The sequence below is a fragment of the Nannospalax galili genome, unplaced genomic scaffold (genome assembly GCF_000622305.1).
Source record: "Nannospalax galili isolate Female #2095 unplaced genomic scaffold, S.galili_v1.0 scaffold1327, whole genome shotgun sequence".
NCBI lineage: Eukaryota > Metazoa > Chordata > Mammalia > Rodentia > Spalacidae > Nannospalax > Nannospalax galili.
The window spans coordinates 214,290-231,755 of record NW_008355982.1 but is presented as its reverse complement, the minus strand read 5'-3'; the positions used below and the strand labels follow the sequence as shown (position 1 = coordinate 231,755).

General features: G+C 43.1%; 1 protein-coding gene across 2 annotated transcripts in view; it reads left to right on the top strand.

Moving 5' to 3' along the window:
• Ttc28 (tetratricopeptide repeat domain 28) overlaps positions 1 to 17,466 on the top strand; it is a 617,298-nt gene that overhangs the window by 418,716 nt on the left and 181,116 nt on the right. The gene's annotated exons all lie outside the window — the stretch shown is intronic.

The following is a 17,466-nucleotide window of genomic DNA, read 5'->3' as shown; positions in this document are numbered from 1 at the left end:
TCCCCTCCCTCCCCTCCCTCCTTCCTCCTCCTTCCTTGACAGTGTCTTATTATGCAACCTAGCCAAGCCAGGCTAAGAAGCCTATGTTTAAACTCCATTCATCTCATGGTAGCTGAGACTTCACTTATAGTAATGCTTCACCTCAAACAAAAGAATTATTAGTCGAAAGATGAACTTTAAGATTTAGAAGCTGGGGTTGGAGAGATTGCTCAGTGGTTAAGAGTACTAGCTGCTCTTGCAAAGGACCCAGGTTTGATTCCCAGCATCCACATGGTGGCTAACAACCATCCATAACTCCAGTTCCAGGGAATCCAACATCCTCTTCTGATCTCCGTAGTCATTGTACAACACAGGTACACTTATATACATGCAAGCAATACACTCATACACATAAAAAAATAATAAATAAAAATTTAAGAATATTTAGAAGCCAATAACCTTTGCCTTGATTACTGTGGAGTTTCAGGGGGGTGAGGGCTGCTGTTCTGTCCTGTGCGGAGTTGTGTGATGGTGGTGGACCAGGCATCAGTGTCAGCATGAATGCTAGTTCCTTCCTTGACCTCTTGATATTTTAGAGGTGAGGGGGGGGAGGGAGGGAGAGAGAGAGAGAGAGAGAGAGAGAGAGAGAGAGAGAGAGAATATGAATTATGAGAATAACTAGAAGATCAGTCAAGGCCCACTTAAGAAACAATGATGTGAGGGCTAGGGGTGGCTTTGCTATCGGTACCCTCTGTGACTCTGGGAAAGTGAGTTCCTCCCTGTGGGCCTTAGCTCCCCCCTGACATTTAAGTGGGCTAATACCTCAAGTGGTCCTTTTCTGATAGAGTGCAAGTAACCTTCATAATTCTGTATATCAAAGCCTGAGATGGGAGCCTTTGGAGTCCACAGTAGTCTATTCCTCAGAGCCAATGGAAAAGATCACAGCTCAAGTTAGAGGCAATCACATCCCGTTGTCTGCCAGTGACTATATTTTAAGAGCTTATTATATGTAAGTTCATGGTCCCATTGGAAAAATTCAGTGCTGTAATTCTGGTTTAGAAGTAAATTCTGTTTTTTCAGGTGCTTCCTTAGCACGTCTAAGTCTGGGACTTTATTCGCAGCCAAGGGATAACACACGAGCTTCTCCCTGACTCCTGCAATCCCAAGATGAGGCTGACACCATCGAGTCGAGCTGGATCCCAACGGGCTCCCCAGCAGTCCTAGTGAATTCTTCACTGTCATTTAGCCAGTGATGTATTGGGCTATAGAACACGTATTAGTTATGGCCCTTTGTGTTCTTGTAACAAATACAACTCATGGCTCTGAGTAGCATGATGTATTGCTGGTAAATTTTTAATGTCTGAATGATGTTTGGGATCTATATATTCAGTCAGGGAACCAACCAAAGTTGCTTTTTATCATCATTCGATTTTATTTTTCACTATTTCACTAGCTGTGTAATGGACAGATATTAACATACTTATTAAGCAATGTGGCGGTATTCTAAAAGAATGCATAAACAGTGCACTGATAAAACGTGCATTTTGTGAGGTGTTAGTGACATCTCCCTATAGTGAATGACAATGAAAATAATTAAAATATAAGCAAAATTAAGTGATAATATGTGGTTCTACTTAAAAGCAGTAATGTAGTGGCTGGGGAGATGCTGGGTGGGTAGAATGTGAATCTGAGGATTGGAGTTTGAATCCCTGGTGCCCTTGAAAAAGCCAAGCTGCAAGCCCTGGTGCAGATGCTGGGGGTCCACTGACCAGCCAGACTGTACAAAATGGTGAGCTCTAGGCTCCTTGCAAAAAGTAAGGTGGGCAGAGATAGAAGACACCCTGTATCTACCTCTGGCTTCCTCATGCTCTTGTAATGTGCACACTCAGGTTACAGTAGAACCAGTAATGTAGGAGAAAAAGAACCTTGATTTCTAACATGAATCAGCTGGAGGATGCTAGTCTTGCTGATATGTTTGATTGTCTTTAAAATTATTATACTAAAAAATCCAGAATTTAATGCTCAAATTAAATGTGACATAATAATTATCAATCAAAAAGAAAGACAATTCAGAATTAAATTTTTTTAGTTAAGTTTTTTTTTAAGGTTTTTGAGACAGGGTCTCCCTGTAGCCCCAGCTGACCTGGAACTCACTATGTAGACCAGGCTGACCTTGATCTCACAGAGATCTGTCTGCCTCTCCCTCCTGAGTGTGACCATGCCTGGCTCAAAAATAAAGCTTTTAAATAAAGTTTGTGTGCATGTGCACGTGCATGTATGTGTGTATGAATGTCCTGCTTGCATATATATTAAGTGCACTCATGCATGCAATGCCTATGGAGGCCACAGAGGGCATTGGAGTCCCTGGAACTGGAGTTATGAACAGTTGTTAGCCACCATGTGGGTGCTGGGAACCAAACCTGAGTCTTCTGCAAGAGCAGCCAGTGCTCTTAACTGCTGAGCCACCTCTCCAGCCCCCCAAAATAAAGCTTTTAAAAGTTAAAAATATTAAGCCATAACCAATGTAACCTCATTAAAGGAACTCTAAATAAAAGGGAAAAAAGTTCATAGATCTTCAAGAATCAGTAGCATACTGGTTAGTTTTTGTTAATGGTGCAAAGTAGACTCACCTTGGAAGAGGCAACCTCATTTAGGGAATTTCTTCCATCAGATTGTCCTGTCTCCATGTCTGTGTGGCATTTTCTTGATTGCTGATTGATGTAGGAGGCCCAGTCTGCTGTGGGCAGTGCCATCCCTAGGCAGGTGGGCCTGAGTTATATAAGAAAAGTAGTTGAGCAAGCCCGAGGCAGCAAGACAGAAAACAGCATTCCTCTGTGGTCTCTGCCTACCTACTCTACCTGAGTTCCTGCCCTGGCTTCCTTCCTTTGACAATGAACTGCAACCTGTAAACCAAATAAACCCTTTTCTCCTGAAGTTGATTTTGGTCATAGTGTTTATCACAGCAACAGAGACACAAACTAAGACAGGTCAGCAGATTATTTCATGTGTTTGCCTTGCATTTCTGTGTTGAGTCTGAGCCCTCTCGCTGATCATTCAAGTCTATGGAGTCCTGGCTTCTTCATATGTCAAAGTTGTGCCTTTGGTTTCAAGAAGCAGAAATGTGTGAGATGCACATCAAGAAAAAGCAGTTTCTGTAGAAGGTACAGGCACGATGACAAAAGCTCCAGCAGAACCAGCAGCCTCCTCAGCCCAGCATCCCATGTTGCTCCGGGTCTCTGGGCTATTCTGTCACCATTAGGCCTGCCTCTGTCCCCATGCCCAACAACTGCCCCCTGAGCCTCTTCAGGTACATTCTCACAGCTTTAGATTCTCTCCAAACTGCCTATTGCTCCCTCCTTATTAAAAGATTGTTTTTTACTATTTATTAGTTTAAATTGCTGAAAATGGATTTATCCTTTAGGTTGAAACCTTTTCTTCATTAAAAGTAGGAAATTGTTCATTTGGTAATTCAGTGAAATGTCCAGCCTGGCATGGGTCAAGCAGCTATGACCGGCAGGGGACCCTTTGGCGCTCTTCTGGCTAGCTAGCTGTGGCTCTCAGTGGGGTGTGATGAAGGAAAAGTTTCCTTTAAAAAGAGCTATGTCCTAGGTGTGGTGGCACATGCCTTTACCCCAGCACTCAGGAGGCAGAGGCAGGTGGAGCTCTGTGAGATGGAGGCTGGCCTCATCTGTATAGTAAGTTCCAAGCTAGCTGGGTAGCTGGGGCTACAGGAGACCCTGTCTCAAAAAAAAATAAATAAATAAAAATAAAAAAGCCAATGCCAGGTTGGTGTAGGCCAGTACTTTAAGAAAATAGCCCTGTCCTAGTTACTTTTCTATTGCTGTGACAAAAACACTGGCCAAAACCAACTTGGGGAGGAAAGGGTTTATTTGGCTTAGAGTTCACAGTCCATCATCAAAGGAAACCAAGGCAGGGACTCAAAGCAGGAACCTCGAGGCAGGAGCTGAAGCACAGACCATGGAGGAATGCACACTGTTTACTGCCTCCTTTTCTGGCCTGTGCTCAACCTGTTTTCTTATACAAACCAGGATCACCCGCCTAGTGCTCTGGGCCCTCTCACATCACTCAACAATCAAGAAAATGCCCCACAGACTTGGTCCAGGCCAATCCAATGGAGGAAATGCCTCAGTTGAGGTTCCTGTTCTCAGATGTGTCAAGTTGACAACTGACACTCTGCAGCACTGCACCTGTTCCCATTTCTCTCCTGGATACCTCTTCAGACATTCTAACCCACAGTGGCCCCCACATTACTAAATCTAGAGTAAGTATTTTAGCCTTGTATCAAATCAGCTGAAAACTTTCCATTAACAGCATGTTTGTAGGCCACCAATTCTTTGTTTCACATAAATAAACCATTTCCTGTTTTTTCTTGGCCATTATCAAAGCTGCAGCAATTGTACAGTCAGATGTGTAAATGACCTGATGTTTAACTTTAATTCTTTAGAACAAATAAATGCCTTCCTTCCAGACATCTATTTTCATGGCTTTTCCTAATGGCTGTGCTTGGCCTATTAGACTGAGTCCTGATGGCTATAGAATAGCTATCCCCCCATCAGCTATGTGTAAGCTGCTAGCATTCCACAGCGTCCCAAAGGACTTGTAAACCGAACACAGTGTAGAGCTGTTCCCAGCTGTGATCTGCACACATCAGCCATTCTTATGTAGGATTTATCTTGTGAGTCTAGGAGGACTTACACAAGTTATAGATGCAAGCTATGCATTTCACCTCTGCAGAAATTTGGGCAAAAAGTTAGAAATAGAACTCTAGACTTATTCCCCGCCTTGCATTTGAAAAACAAACAAACAAGCAGGCTCAGATGTTCTGAACTTGCTCACCTTGTGTTAAAGCATTACCATTTTACATTGCATTTTGCCTCTCTGTCTCTCTCTCTGTCTCTCTGTCTCTCTCTCTCTCTCTCTCTCTCTCTCTTTCTCTGCCAGTCAATATTTGTGGCATGATATGAATGTTGGAAAAAAGCTGAGATATTAACAGAGTATGTCTAAATATGTGCCAATAGAAGGCTCACTAAAGTTAAATATTAATACTTACTATAATGCATGTCAGTAAAATGCTTGCTGCATTTTTCACCAGCACAAGTGGTCCACATAGGCACACACATCTCTCTCACTTAAACATTTTTTTTTTGCCAAAAATTCACAGAATTGAGTAATGAGGTTAAGACTTCCTGTTAGGTCATTTCTCTTGGCTGAGGAAGATTAAAATCCTGGGATTGGAATGAATGAGAGTGTAATAATTTATAGTTCTGGAAAGCTTTTCTCTGCCTTCAGTACAACTCACACTTGAGTTCATGTTCAGACCCTTCCCATCTGGCAGTGTAGGGGAAGCCCTCCTGTTCTGGCTGAAGCCCTCCCAGGCTCTCTGCACCCCCAAACATCAGTGTCAGGTGGAAACAGAGTTGGCATGTTAACGTGAGGCTTTGAAGACTCCTGTCGTGCTGGTGTCACTCTGGAATAGAAGGGTGCCTTCAGGCTGGTTGGGGTTATAGCTGACTGCCTACCTAAAATGTGCCCAGGTTTGAGTCTCACCACAGAAAAAAAAAAAAAAAAAAAGAGGCAATAAAAGGAGGTGCTTCGTGCTGGGCTGTGAGGAGACCAAGCCCCTTCGCCCCTGTGAAGATTTGGTCTGCACTCCGGTCACCTGTGAATGGGTTGTAGTAAGTCTTGTCTGAATCTCTTGAGTTATATTTAATGTTCCACAGAAAGCTCCAGAAGGATCAATAAGCTTTTTGCAGAGCTCCCGCCTGCCTCCAAGCTTGCGTGGATGGGGCCTTTCTGTGGACAGGGCCTTCCTGTGGACAGGGTTTGTGCTTGAATTCTTTGCTGCCTTTCTTGGACATCATACTGCCGGTTGATGTCACTGATGCAGAGAACAGGAGCTGGAATTCTCTGCCAGGTTCTGATACCTTCACAGTGGAAGTGATGCTTGGGAATCTGATCTGAGATGCTAGCGATCACTGCTGGGATGGCTCCTGTTCCTTCTTTTGCTCTGTCTGCCAGCTGGTGGCCAGCTTGGAGAGCAGGTGCTTGCTGTTCACATATTCTGTCTGGAGTCCAGATACATTGTGGGTGGAGGGAATTCTATTTATTACTACATCATGAGGCAGTTATTACAAAGAGAATTTTGACCTTTAATTCTTAAGCTTTTCAAAATGTTTTAAAGAACTATAGTTCACAAAATCCTTTCATGGAGAAGGACAACATCCTCATTCCCTGGTAGAAGAAATTTCTGTGAATTTTTGCTGTGTCTGACTCCAAGGGTGGTAATAAGACCCCAGAGCTACCTTCAAGCCTGGGCAACATCCTCAACTCCCAAAGTGCATGCTGTGGAACTGAAGGACTGGCTGGTGAATGGGCTTTCAAGACCAACAGCTGTTCGGCACCTGCCTGTTGCCTTTCACCCCCATTGGTCTATAACACTGTCTTCAGGACCCCCTGGCTTCAGTTTTTCAATCTCAAATATATGGTTAGGATGATAAGAAAACAGTGACATTCGCTGACTCTGCAGTATTCAGAGGGTGGATCATCTACTTTATTTGCCTGTATTAGTATAGAGCTGTAATGTTGCAGAGAAGAGCTTTGGAGTCCATCTTTAGTGGGAATGCTTGACAGATCATTTTAACTGCTAAAGTTAGTTATATTTCTTTTTTTTGTTTTGTCATCTTTTTGAGACAGTTTCCCTGTAGCTGGTCTGAAACTCACTATGTAGACCAGCTGACCTTGAACTCCCAGAGATCCGCCTGTCTCTGCCTCCCAAGTGCTGGGATTAAAGGCGTGCACCACCACACCTGGCTACATTCCTTTTTCTTTTTTTTTTTTTGGTCTTTTTGAGACAGGGTCTTCCAATAGCCCCAGCTGTCCTAGAACTCACTATGTAGACCAGGCTGGCCTTGAATTCACAGAGATCCGCCTGCCTCCCGAGTGCTGGGATTAAAGGCATGCACCACCATGCCCGGCCCTCCTTTTTTTTCTTTTCCCTTAAAGATTTATCTTTATTTTATATGTAGGAGTGTTTGCCTGCATGTATGTATGTGCACTGTGTGTGTGCAGTGCCTGTGGAGGTCAAAAGAGGGTTGCCTGGAACTGGAGTTACAGACAGTTGTAAGCTACCATGTGAGTGCTGGAAACAGAACCTAATTGCTCTGAAAACCCAGTTTTTGATTTACATCTTAAAAGACAACTGAAGGACTCCTGTTTGTATTAAAAGCCATTCAGAGCTACAAGGTTGGCTATCTTTACCTTTGAAATTGATTTTATTATCTTATCTGAGGGCGTATAGTTGTATTTCTAAACCATCTAGAAATAGCTATAACCAGTTAATTTAAAGGAAAATTAAAAACAATTCCTATCAATAGGTCATTGCTATCTTAGGATGACCTCTTTTTAGTCTTCTGGTAATGTCATTTGATGTATACACAGTTTTTTATTTTGATAAAATTCAGTTTATTTTTGTTTTATTGCTGCTTTTGGTGTCTTTATCCAAGATTATGAAGTTCTTTCCTTGTAGTCTAGTCTAAGAATTTTATGGTTTTATCTTTTTTGTTTAGACCTTTGATACATTTTGAGTTATTGTGTATATGTTGTAAGAAAGGGGTCCAGTTTCATTCTGTATGTGCACATCCACTTTTCCAGCACCATTTGTTGAAAGGCCTTCCTTTTTCCATTACGTGGTCCCAGCACTCTGGTAGAAGACCAGTCAGCATGTGTGTGGGGCTTTGTTTCTGGGCTTCTCTTCTGTCCAGTGATTCTGTGCTTCTCTGGTAAATCTTGAACCAGGAATGTGTGAGTTCAACCTTGTTCTTTCTCCAGATTATTTCATGATTGGAAGTTTCTTCTGGATTCCATAAGAATTTTACAGTATGGTTTTTCTTTTTCTGAAAAAATTTTTTTTGATATTTTGATAAGATTATATTGAATCTATAGATCACTTTCAGTAGCATTGTGGTCTTAGTGTTATATCCCTAGTAAATGAACACAAGATGTCTTTTCCATTTATCTGTTTTCTTTAATTGCTTCAGATATTTTGTAGTTCTCAGTGCAGAAATCTTTTGCTTTCTTAGTTAAATTTATTTATGTTTTTATTACTTAAAATTATTTGTATTCTTGATGCTACTATAATACAATTTGTCTTCAATTTTATTTTGCATTTAAGTTGTTACTAGTGTATGGAGACACAACTGTTAGAACATATGTGTATTTAAAGCCTTTCAGGGAATTCTGAGGATCTTCTTTGGAATGGTCTCAAATTCCTCAGGAGTTTTGGAGCTTGAAAATGGTTTGAGTCTCTCCTCTGCCATTCACCCTATTACTAGCTTATGACCTCGGACATTTCCTCAGCATTAAATAGGAATTATGTTGTTGGTCATACAAGGTTGTTTTAAGGATTAAATGAGACAACTTTGTATACCTGGAATTTAGTGACCCTCAGCAAATATCAACATTTTTAAAACTAAAAATTCACAGTTGCTCCCAAATGGGGTAATATTTGAGGTGAATTTGAAAGCAATTGGGTGAAAGAAGCGTGTTCCAGGCAGGAACAGCCACCCACACCAACACGTGGAAAGGCTTGCTGCACCCCTGGTGCTAAAGACAGAGGCTTTGGGAACGGGACTTTGGACTCAGTTTTACCACCTCCACTTCTTCAAAATATGTCCTCAAGTAACTTAGCCCTTCTGACATATGGGCAAAAACGATTTAAAATGAAAATTTGAATACAGTTTGTACTGAGTGACTATACTTGTGGGGCACTGCTGACTCATGAGGTGGGGGGGTTTCTCAGCCTGAGCAGCCCTGTTGCAAAAGGGCTGTTCAAGTCAGAGGTTTTGATGTCGGCTTCTACCCTAGGAATCTAGAAAAAGAAGAGCAAACTGAATCCAAGGTAAGTACAACAAACGATAAAGAGCCAATCAAAACTCAGTGAGAGAGAAAGGGAAAAAATACAGAAACCAAAGTCGATAGCTGAGAAAGATCAATGAGAAAGATACTGTTAGACCGAGCAAACAGAGAGAGACAAGTGCCAGCATCAGGAATGAGAATCAAAAATGTTCCATGTATCCAGAAGACAATAAACAACGGTTATTAGTCAATACATCTGACAATTCAAATGAAATAAGTACTGTGAAAAATTTTTTAAAGACTAGCAAAGTTCACTCAATAATAAATGGATGGCCTAAGAGTTAAACACATACACAGGACAGCTGTTTCACTCCCACGTATCTACTTGAGAGAAAAGAAAGCACATGTCCACACAAAGCCTTCCCACATGAACTCATGGCTGCCTTATCTAAAACAGCAGGCCAGGTGTGGTAGCCCATGCCTTTAACCCCAGTGCTCAGGAGGCCAGCCTGATCTCCATATTGAGTTCCAGGTCAGCTGGGGCTACAGGGAGACCCTGTCTCTAAAACAAAACAAAACAACAAAGGGGGGAGGGGCAGTGGGCATGTCTGTCACAGGTGAACTGAATGGAAAACACAGGTGCATATCCCAACATGCAATGCTTCTTGCCAATAAAAAGTAACACACTATTGATGCATGCAGCAACATGGATGAGTCTTTAATAGAAACTTAACAATAGAGAACATGCTATGTGGTCTACAGATGTAAATCTCTGCCAAATACTAATCTCTAGGCACAGAAAACCAACACTGGTTGCCTGGGGGCTGGAGGCTGGAAGGTCAGAGGGAAGGAGTGTGAGGCTGGGCTTTAGGAAGCCTCCAGTGGTGAGACATGGTCACCTTGCTTCCAAAGGTAATGTTTTGTGGGCATGCATGTGACCAAGCTTGTCAGGCTACACACTTCCTGTATGTGCTCTCTTTTGGCAGTTACCTCAGGGGCTAAGTGGGGTGCCATTTTGAACTACCTGTGCAGCTCTGCCCTCCTTTTGGTCATTATTAAACTTCATTTTCTTGTTTGTATTTTTATTTCTCTATTACTGAAAATTTGTTTATTCCAGCTTGAGGAGTTGGTTGGAGATGCTTTCTTCTCTGGAAGCAGGAATGGGTAACTTGGGGTAATGGAATGAAATTTTAAGGTACCTTGTTTTGCCATGAGATGTGGTATCAGTTTGTGAAGTTAACTATGGCATTCATAGGCAGCATGTGTAGACAAAGCACAAATTTATTGATCTTACTGATGTTTGGCAGTTTGCTTAACCTCTAATCTGTAGTTGCAGATAGCAGGGTTGCAGACAATTATTTTGACCATATTTTGGTCAGGTATCAGGGCTTTTTTTGTAAGGGAGAGGTGCATGCTGGAGGTGGGACCCAGGAACACTTCCCTGCTAGGGGAGCTCTCTCCCACTGAGCCCACACCCACAGCTCAGGAAACAGTTGTTTGAAGAAAACTCTTTAGATTAACTTAAGCAAAAGAGAGGCTTTGATCACAGGATGTAGAGGTATCTGTGAGCTCTTGGGGCAGGAGGTTTAGCAGTTAGGGGAACTTGTGAAACAAAGACCACTTTCTGTTTGTCTCACTGGGCCTTTGTCTCCCCTTTCCCTTTGCTTTTTTATACCCACCCTGGTCCTAGCTCTTCATCAGCTTCTAACACCCAGAAATTATTTTAAAAGGTACATTTTAAAACATTTTTACCCCTGTAGTGTCCAAGAAACTCTAACCTGATGTCCTTGCAGCCTGAAAACATCTTCTAAAGAGAGCATCCGACTGGCTTCGCCAGGTTCTGGGTTCCCTGAGGTATACTGAGCCTTGACTGAGGTACGTTCATGTAGCCCGCTCTCTTGGGGTTTGGAAATAGATTCTTGAGAAGGCTTCATAAGACAGGCGGTGCACATTCACAGTAACTCAAGAAGTAGCAGGTGGTCAGGGTTTTCCACTCTGCTGGCAGGTGGCCTCCTGTGCTGTAGGCCTCTCTGTGCATGGTGGACATTCAGCAGCACACAGACCTCTGCCCACTAATGCCAGTGGCAGCTCCTTCCAGATATGACAAAAACAACCTGCAGACATGACCAAATATCTGTGGGGAGAAATTATTCTAGTCTAAAAGAAATAAAGTATAGAGGCTACAGAGATGGCTCAGTAGTTAAGAGCACTGGCTGCTCTTACAGAGGATCAGGTTTGGTTCCCAGCAATCACATGACAACTAACAACTGTCTATAACTCCAGTTTCAGGATATGATGCCCTCTTCTGACTTCCATGGGCAATGCTTAACATGGGTGCACTTACATACATTCAGGCAATACACTTATACACATAAAATAAAATAAAAATTATAAAATGTTTTTATAAAGTATAGAATATTCTATACACTATTAATATCTGCAGAAATATTAGTCAGTCTGATAGGATTTGCCTAGGTGGAGAGGCGGGTTTATTTCTAGTGTTTGGGTGAGCTTTTACTTCATCATCATGCCAGGTTTTTTTTGTTATTGTTTGTTTGTTTGTTTGTTTTGGTCTTTTTGACACAGGGTCTCCCTGTCTCCCTGTAGCCCCAGCTGTCCTGGAACTCACTATGTAGACCAGACTGGGCTTGAATTCACAGAGATCCACCTGCCTCCGCCTTCCAAGTGCTGGGATTAAAGGCGTGCGCCACCACGCCTGGCTCATGCCAGGTTTTATAACATTCTTGAGACCTTAACTGTATTAATTTAGAGAAGTTTAGAGTAAGTAACATTAAGACTTTTTCAAAGAAAGCTCCCTGGGAAGTTCAGGCTCTAATTATTCAGGGAGTTCTACTGCAGTGGCCAAATAAAGATAGAACAGATCAACCGAAGATGTGTGACTCAGTTCTGCGACACCTAAAGCTCATTCAGAAAGATCATAGATGCTGCATTTGTTAGAGGGGCATATGTAAAGTCTAACAATGCATGATAGAAGTGAACATCTTAGCATCTTCTCAATTTCAGTTTGTTTTTGACTTTCCTTTTAAGAAAGCCAAGTATGCTTTCCACCAAGCCTTTGTTAGTCTTACCTGCCACAGCTGGCGAGAGTTCATACATAGCGGTTCATACATAGGACACTGTATGAAATCCCTTCTTGAAGGAAGGCACCTACTGTGGGAACAGCACTGAGTAGGCTCATAAGGAAGGACAGAAGTGCAAGCAAGGAAGCCAGGATGCTGTGCCAGATGCTGGTTCTGAGACTCCCATGGGATGCACCTGCTGAGGATTTGGTCATGTCGAGAGCATCCTGGCAGAAGGACTTTCTGGTCCCAGACATGTTTACTCCACAAGTCAGACTCTAAGGACTTAGGAAGCAAATTTATTCTTTTTTTTGTCTGCACAGCTAATGCTTGTCCCTCATTATGAATGGAGTTCTTTCATTGCCTTAGGCCAAAGGGCCATTTTAAGACATGGATCTATGCATATTTTAAAATCGAATGAAAATATGTGTGCATAATTTGCTCCAGTTTCCAAGGTTTAATATCCATATTAAGAGGCTGAACAGGGCTCATGCAGAGCATCTGAGGCCTTGCTTTCCCCAGTTGCTGTTGAGGTCGTCTTGAGCATTGGCAGTCAGATTCAAGAGATTCCTTTTGCTGTAGAAGAGAGTTGACAGATACTGTGGCATGCATCTAAGGCTGATGATTAGCCCCCTCCCCTCTCGCCCAGTACAAAGCATAGACAGCTCCCAGACATTTCTGATAGCTGAGCATGGCAGCCAACCTCAGAAGTAGTGATTGCTGGATCTGCAGTCGAACCTTGTGCCTGTAAGGGTTAGTCCTTGAAGTCTCACATGCAGAATGAGTTGTGGAAAGGAAATACTTTTATGTCGCTTCAGATACTGAGGGTATCCAGAGACTTATGTTTTTCTTGTCAACAAAGGGACTGAAAATCACCTTCAGGTCATGTACATTTTCTGGGTTACCCACAGTGGCAGTCATGAGCTACACTTGGGATTCTCTGTTGAAAGCGTGTGGGTGGTGTGCTCGCTTTAGCTCTCACATCTGCTCAACAGAGCTCAGGGTCAGCGGGGAAATGCAGTTTGTCCATAAAAGATTTAGTGGTATTTTTTCAGCCCTATGTCAAGCTTCAGTGGCACTGGTGCTCATTAAAGAGCAGCAGCCATGTGAGCCGAGGTACACACAGAGCAGCCATCAGTTGTAAGAAGTAGGTGTGCATGCAGTAGGGGATGAGCCAGTAGTGGTGAGGGTGAGGTAGCAAAATTAGAATCTGAGAGCAAGAGCAATAAAGTAGGATTTATCTACTTCCTGGGTTTTCAGTTTCAATCACTCTTATCCAGGAACCACCAGATGCCAGCTACTGTTTCAGATGTGAAGGAGTCAAAATAGAATGGGCAGATACAGTCCTTCCCCTCTTATGCCATAGTCATAGAGCTTGCGCCATCAGAGCACTGTGGGAAGTGCTATGGTAGAGGTCTGGATGCTGGGCACCTTTACTCACACAGTAGTGTGTGATCCAGACCCTCTGGAGCAAGGGATTCCCAGGAGACAGAGGAGAGCAGGCCCTCCAGGGACACAAGCAGAGGCATGCAAGCTCAGGCCATGCTAGCACTTGGCAGGCTCTTCCAGTCACCTCCATTGAATGCCAAGTATGACCAAAAGACAGGGCCAAATGGGGAGGTTGGACTGGGTTCAGGGAACTCAGGACAGACTGTAGATTGAGACTCCACCAAGTGTCCTGAGGAAGGGAAACGCTCCAAGCCACTTCCGGTCTTCTCTTGCTCAGCTCCCTGTACCAAGACTTGGACATTCAACTTTACCTTATCAGTGTCTGCTCAAGCCAGTGCCAGGAGCCAGCAGGGCTCACTGACCCAAACCCTGCTTTGCCTGGCTCTGTATCTGGGCTGTTATTCTGGCCTGCTCCTGCAGTCTTTGTAACTGGGCTTTTGCTTGGTTTTCCAAGCATCCCTCCAGTTCGAACTACTAGAATCAAAGCCTAGAATTGATTCTGTCTCTTACCAGTCCACATAGTACTCAGGCCGGTGTTCCTTCCAAATTCCAGCAGCTGACTGAGATCCTGCTGCAAGCAACAGCTTTCCTGGAGCCATGCCATTATCACCTGTTCATGGTGCATGCCTATTAACTCTTACATCCTGTGCAATCCACCAAGTCAGGCTTCTCACACACCGGCACTACCTCAGCTCCATCTGGATGCCCATGTTGGTTCAGAGTGACAGTCGGCCTCACAGCTAGCTTCATTAAACCTTGGCTCTTCTTGGTTTCTCCTGGTGTGCAGCCTGCCATGTTCCCTTCAGCTTATCTGGGCCAAGCCTGCTCCTCAGGAGAGTCCTGCCCACTGGTGTTCATGACTGTGTTGGTCAGACTGCTGTCCTGATGACATGGATATTGGGAAAATTTTTAACTAAAAATAAGCAAGTAAGCCTGACGTCCTTCTTTTGATACAGGTTTGGGTGGTTCCAGGAAGTCTTTCCTTGGTACACCTGCCGTGTTGTCGGCCAGTGCTTCGTAAATTTGCTCCAGCTGCAGCTCCTCCTCACCCAGGAAATTTTATACATATAAAGTAGGTATATAAATCAAACATTTACTGCCAATAAATCACCAAAACACTTATGTTAAGTAATTCTTTGATGTACATTTGATTATAGCATTATTAAAGATGAAAACGAGTCTGCATGCCAATGAGTGCTTGTTTTTTACATAAAGCCAGTCTGGGCTGGGTAGTTGATATTACCCAGGACATAGGACAATTTTTTTGTTTTTGGTCTTTTTGAGACAGGGTCTCCAGCCCCAGCTGTCCTAGAACTCACTATGTAGACCAGGCTGGCCTTGAACTCACAGAGATCTGCCTGCCTCTGCTCTCAAGTGCTGGGATTAAAGGCATGCACCACCACCACACCAGCAGGACAGTTTTCAGAATTGATTTGTTGATTTTACAATCATCAGTGCTGGGAAGACATTTTGTAAAGTATGCAGTACAAAATGGCAGAAAATATGACAAGGGCCATTTCAGACATTGTTGGGAATTCTGTCATAATGCTAAGCCAAAATTCATTACACAATTTTTTATGAAACTCAACTGCTATGAAACAGCAATTTTAAAAATCAACTTTCTAATATATATATATGATTTTAAATTCCTTTTTGGTCTTTGCACATTCAGAAACTTTTTACTGTTAACAAAGTTTTGCTGCCCCACATTCAGCTTCTTAGCCTACATGTGTTTAAGCTGTTCTAGGCACACTGCAGTGCGTTTACACAGTGAACATCTACCAATGTCTGGCATTACCACATTATTTTATAGCCGGAGTAAGCTGAGCTGGAAGGCTCCATCATAATTTGTCCATGGTCCAACATATTTAAGTGAAGGGGGTGATTCTAAGGTGGGCTCTGTGCCTTTTTCTGTAGCCATGCTGTCAAGACAGTTCTTTGGGGTCAGTGTTTCCTGGATTCTGTTGCATTTCTCCAGTGGAATGCTCAGCCATTCCTAGGATGAATTAACCTATAGTAAAAACCACAGCAACAAAGAATTATTAAAAGATTTTCTCCCTCAGTTTTTACAGCTACTCAGCCCAGGTGAAGTCAGGTAGCTCAGGTTCAGAGGGTTTAGTGGTTTCCTAGTTGTTTGTACTCAGAATTCCCCTAATGTCATTAAAACTGACAGATAGCCTTGATAATAGGGGATCCCTAATTGGGACAGCTAAAATGCCATTTACATTTGGGGGAATTGTCCTTTCTTTACCTTGCTGGCAACATCTTCTGTTACCCTGTGTGGAATGCTGGAGTGAATTACTTGCCCTCTCTTTACCTTCCCTTTGTCCTTCTAGTTTATTGTTTTTGCTCCTCCCCACTTCTGCCCAGAAAAGACTTTTTCTCCTTATCTGTTAGAACTCCAGCAAGTAGTTCTGTACTTAAATCACTTCTAAGAGGTGGTTTGTTGTAGTACTGCTTAAAGTACTAATGGGCAGGCCAACCAGGATGCAGTGTGGCCCCAGGGGTAGGAAATGACAGCCAGGATGCAGTATAGCCCTGGGGTGGAGTGTGGCAGCTTCCTTTATCCCTTCTCAGTGGCCAGAATTCAGTGACTTGCCCAGTCCATGTGAGATGACCCATCCCTTCTGTTTATAGAACTCAACTGCTATTTAAGGCAAAGTGCAGCTCCCAGTTCTTAAATGATCTAACAGAGAAAGTACTAATCAGAGCTCATCTACTCCCAGGGACATATTAACCAGATTTGTACATCGCGGAGTAGGCTAAATTTTCCTTTATGGCCTAATGTCTGAACAGCATGATGAACTGGATTCCTTTGCCCTGGCTCTGGACACTCAGCTGCTGCTGGGCTAGCACAAATTCTGTAATTAGCACCGAAGGTTATTAAAGTTGAAAGGTGATTAGAAAGTGGATATATATCGTCACTTCTCCACAGTTAAAGAGCAGATCTGGAACTACTGTGTGGCTATGGCTTGTGTTAGACTTACAATGAACAAGTATCTATTTTATAAAGGAAATTCAAGGGGCTAGGACATTTGTTAACAGAGTCTGAGGCTCTCTTCCTTCTTGAGGTGATGTGTTTATCATCATGCACCAGTCTGTGATCGTGGGCCACTGTGTCTTAATTAGCAGTTTTGCAGACTCTCTCAACCCTAGAGGGGAGGAGACTTTGCAAACTGGCTTCCAGAGTTCTTAGGGTCATGCTTTGCTTGTGGCAGATCCTTGGACTCTAACCTCTACCTATCCTAGTTTTCTTTACCCTCTTCCCTTCGGGACCCAGGCTACTGAAGGGTTTGTGCCCAGAGGATCTGCACTAGCTATTTCTTAGTCTTCAGACACTTAAACCACCCTCCAAGGCAGTGGCCAGGATGGAAATGTACCCTTTCTTCCAGGGGATTGTCTCCACTTAAGCGTGTCTTGGTTTGTAAACAGAGCTTAGGCACTGGGAAACCTATAGGATTTGGGCTTATGTGGGCTTCTTCCTGGATCTGGGAAATCATACCTTCATTTCTGCTTCCAAAAGTTTAATTTGTATGTATTTATGCATTCAACTTTTTTATTCTGTGGTTCACTGAACATCATCATTGAAAATTCTGACTTAATTCACCTGCCAGGCGAGTCCTCCCAGTTTGGCATTTTCCTGTGTTAATCTCTTTCTCTTGGGTCTTTTCTATTCCACTCAGTGGAAGGGATGCTTTATTAAAATTTAATAGCAGCTTGACCCTGGAGTGTGAGCAGCTGGGTTGAATCACCAGGTGTAAATCGTAGCCAGGGTTTCAGGTATACATCACTTTCCGTTGCTTTGTCATGGGTATTAATTACTGTGCTGTGCCACCTTGACCACAGGCTCTGAGAAAGGCAAGTCTTAGGGGATATTTACGAGGGAAAAGATGCCCAAACAGAGAAGTCTGTGAGGTTGAACCAAGTCCCTCCTCTTTAGCGTCCCTTTATGTTCATCCAGAAGGTTGGTGCTTTCTCTTCTCTGCTTTGGGGTCTGAGTAGAAGCAAAGAAATAGACACCACTGCAGGCAATATTTCACAGGCAGGCTACAATGGAGATGCAGCAACAGTGGGTAACTGTGCG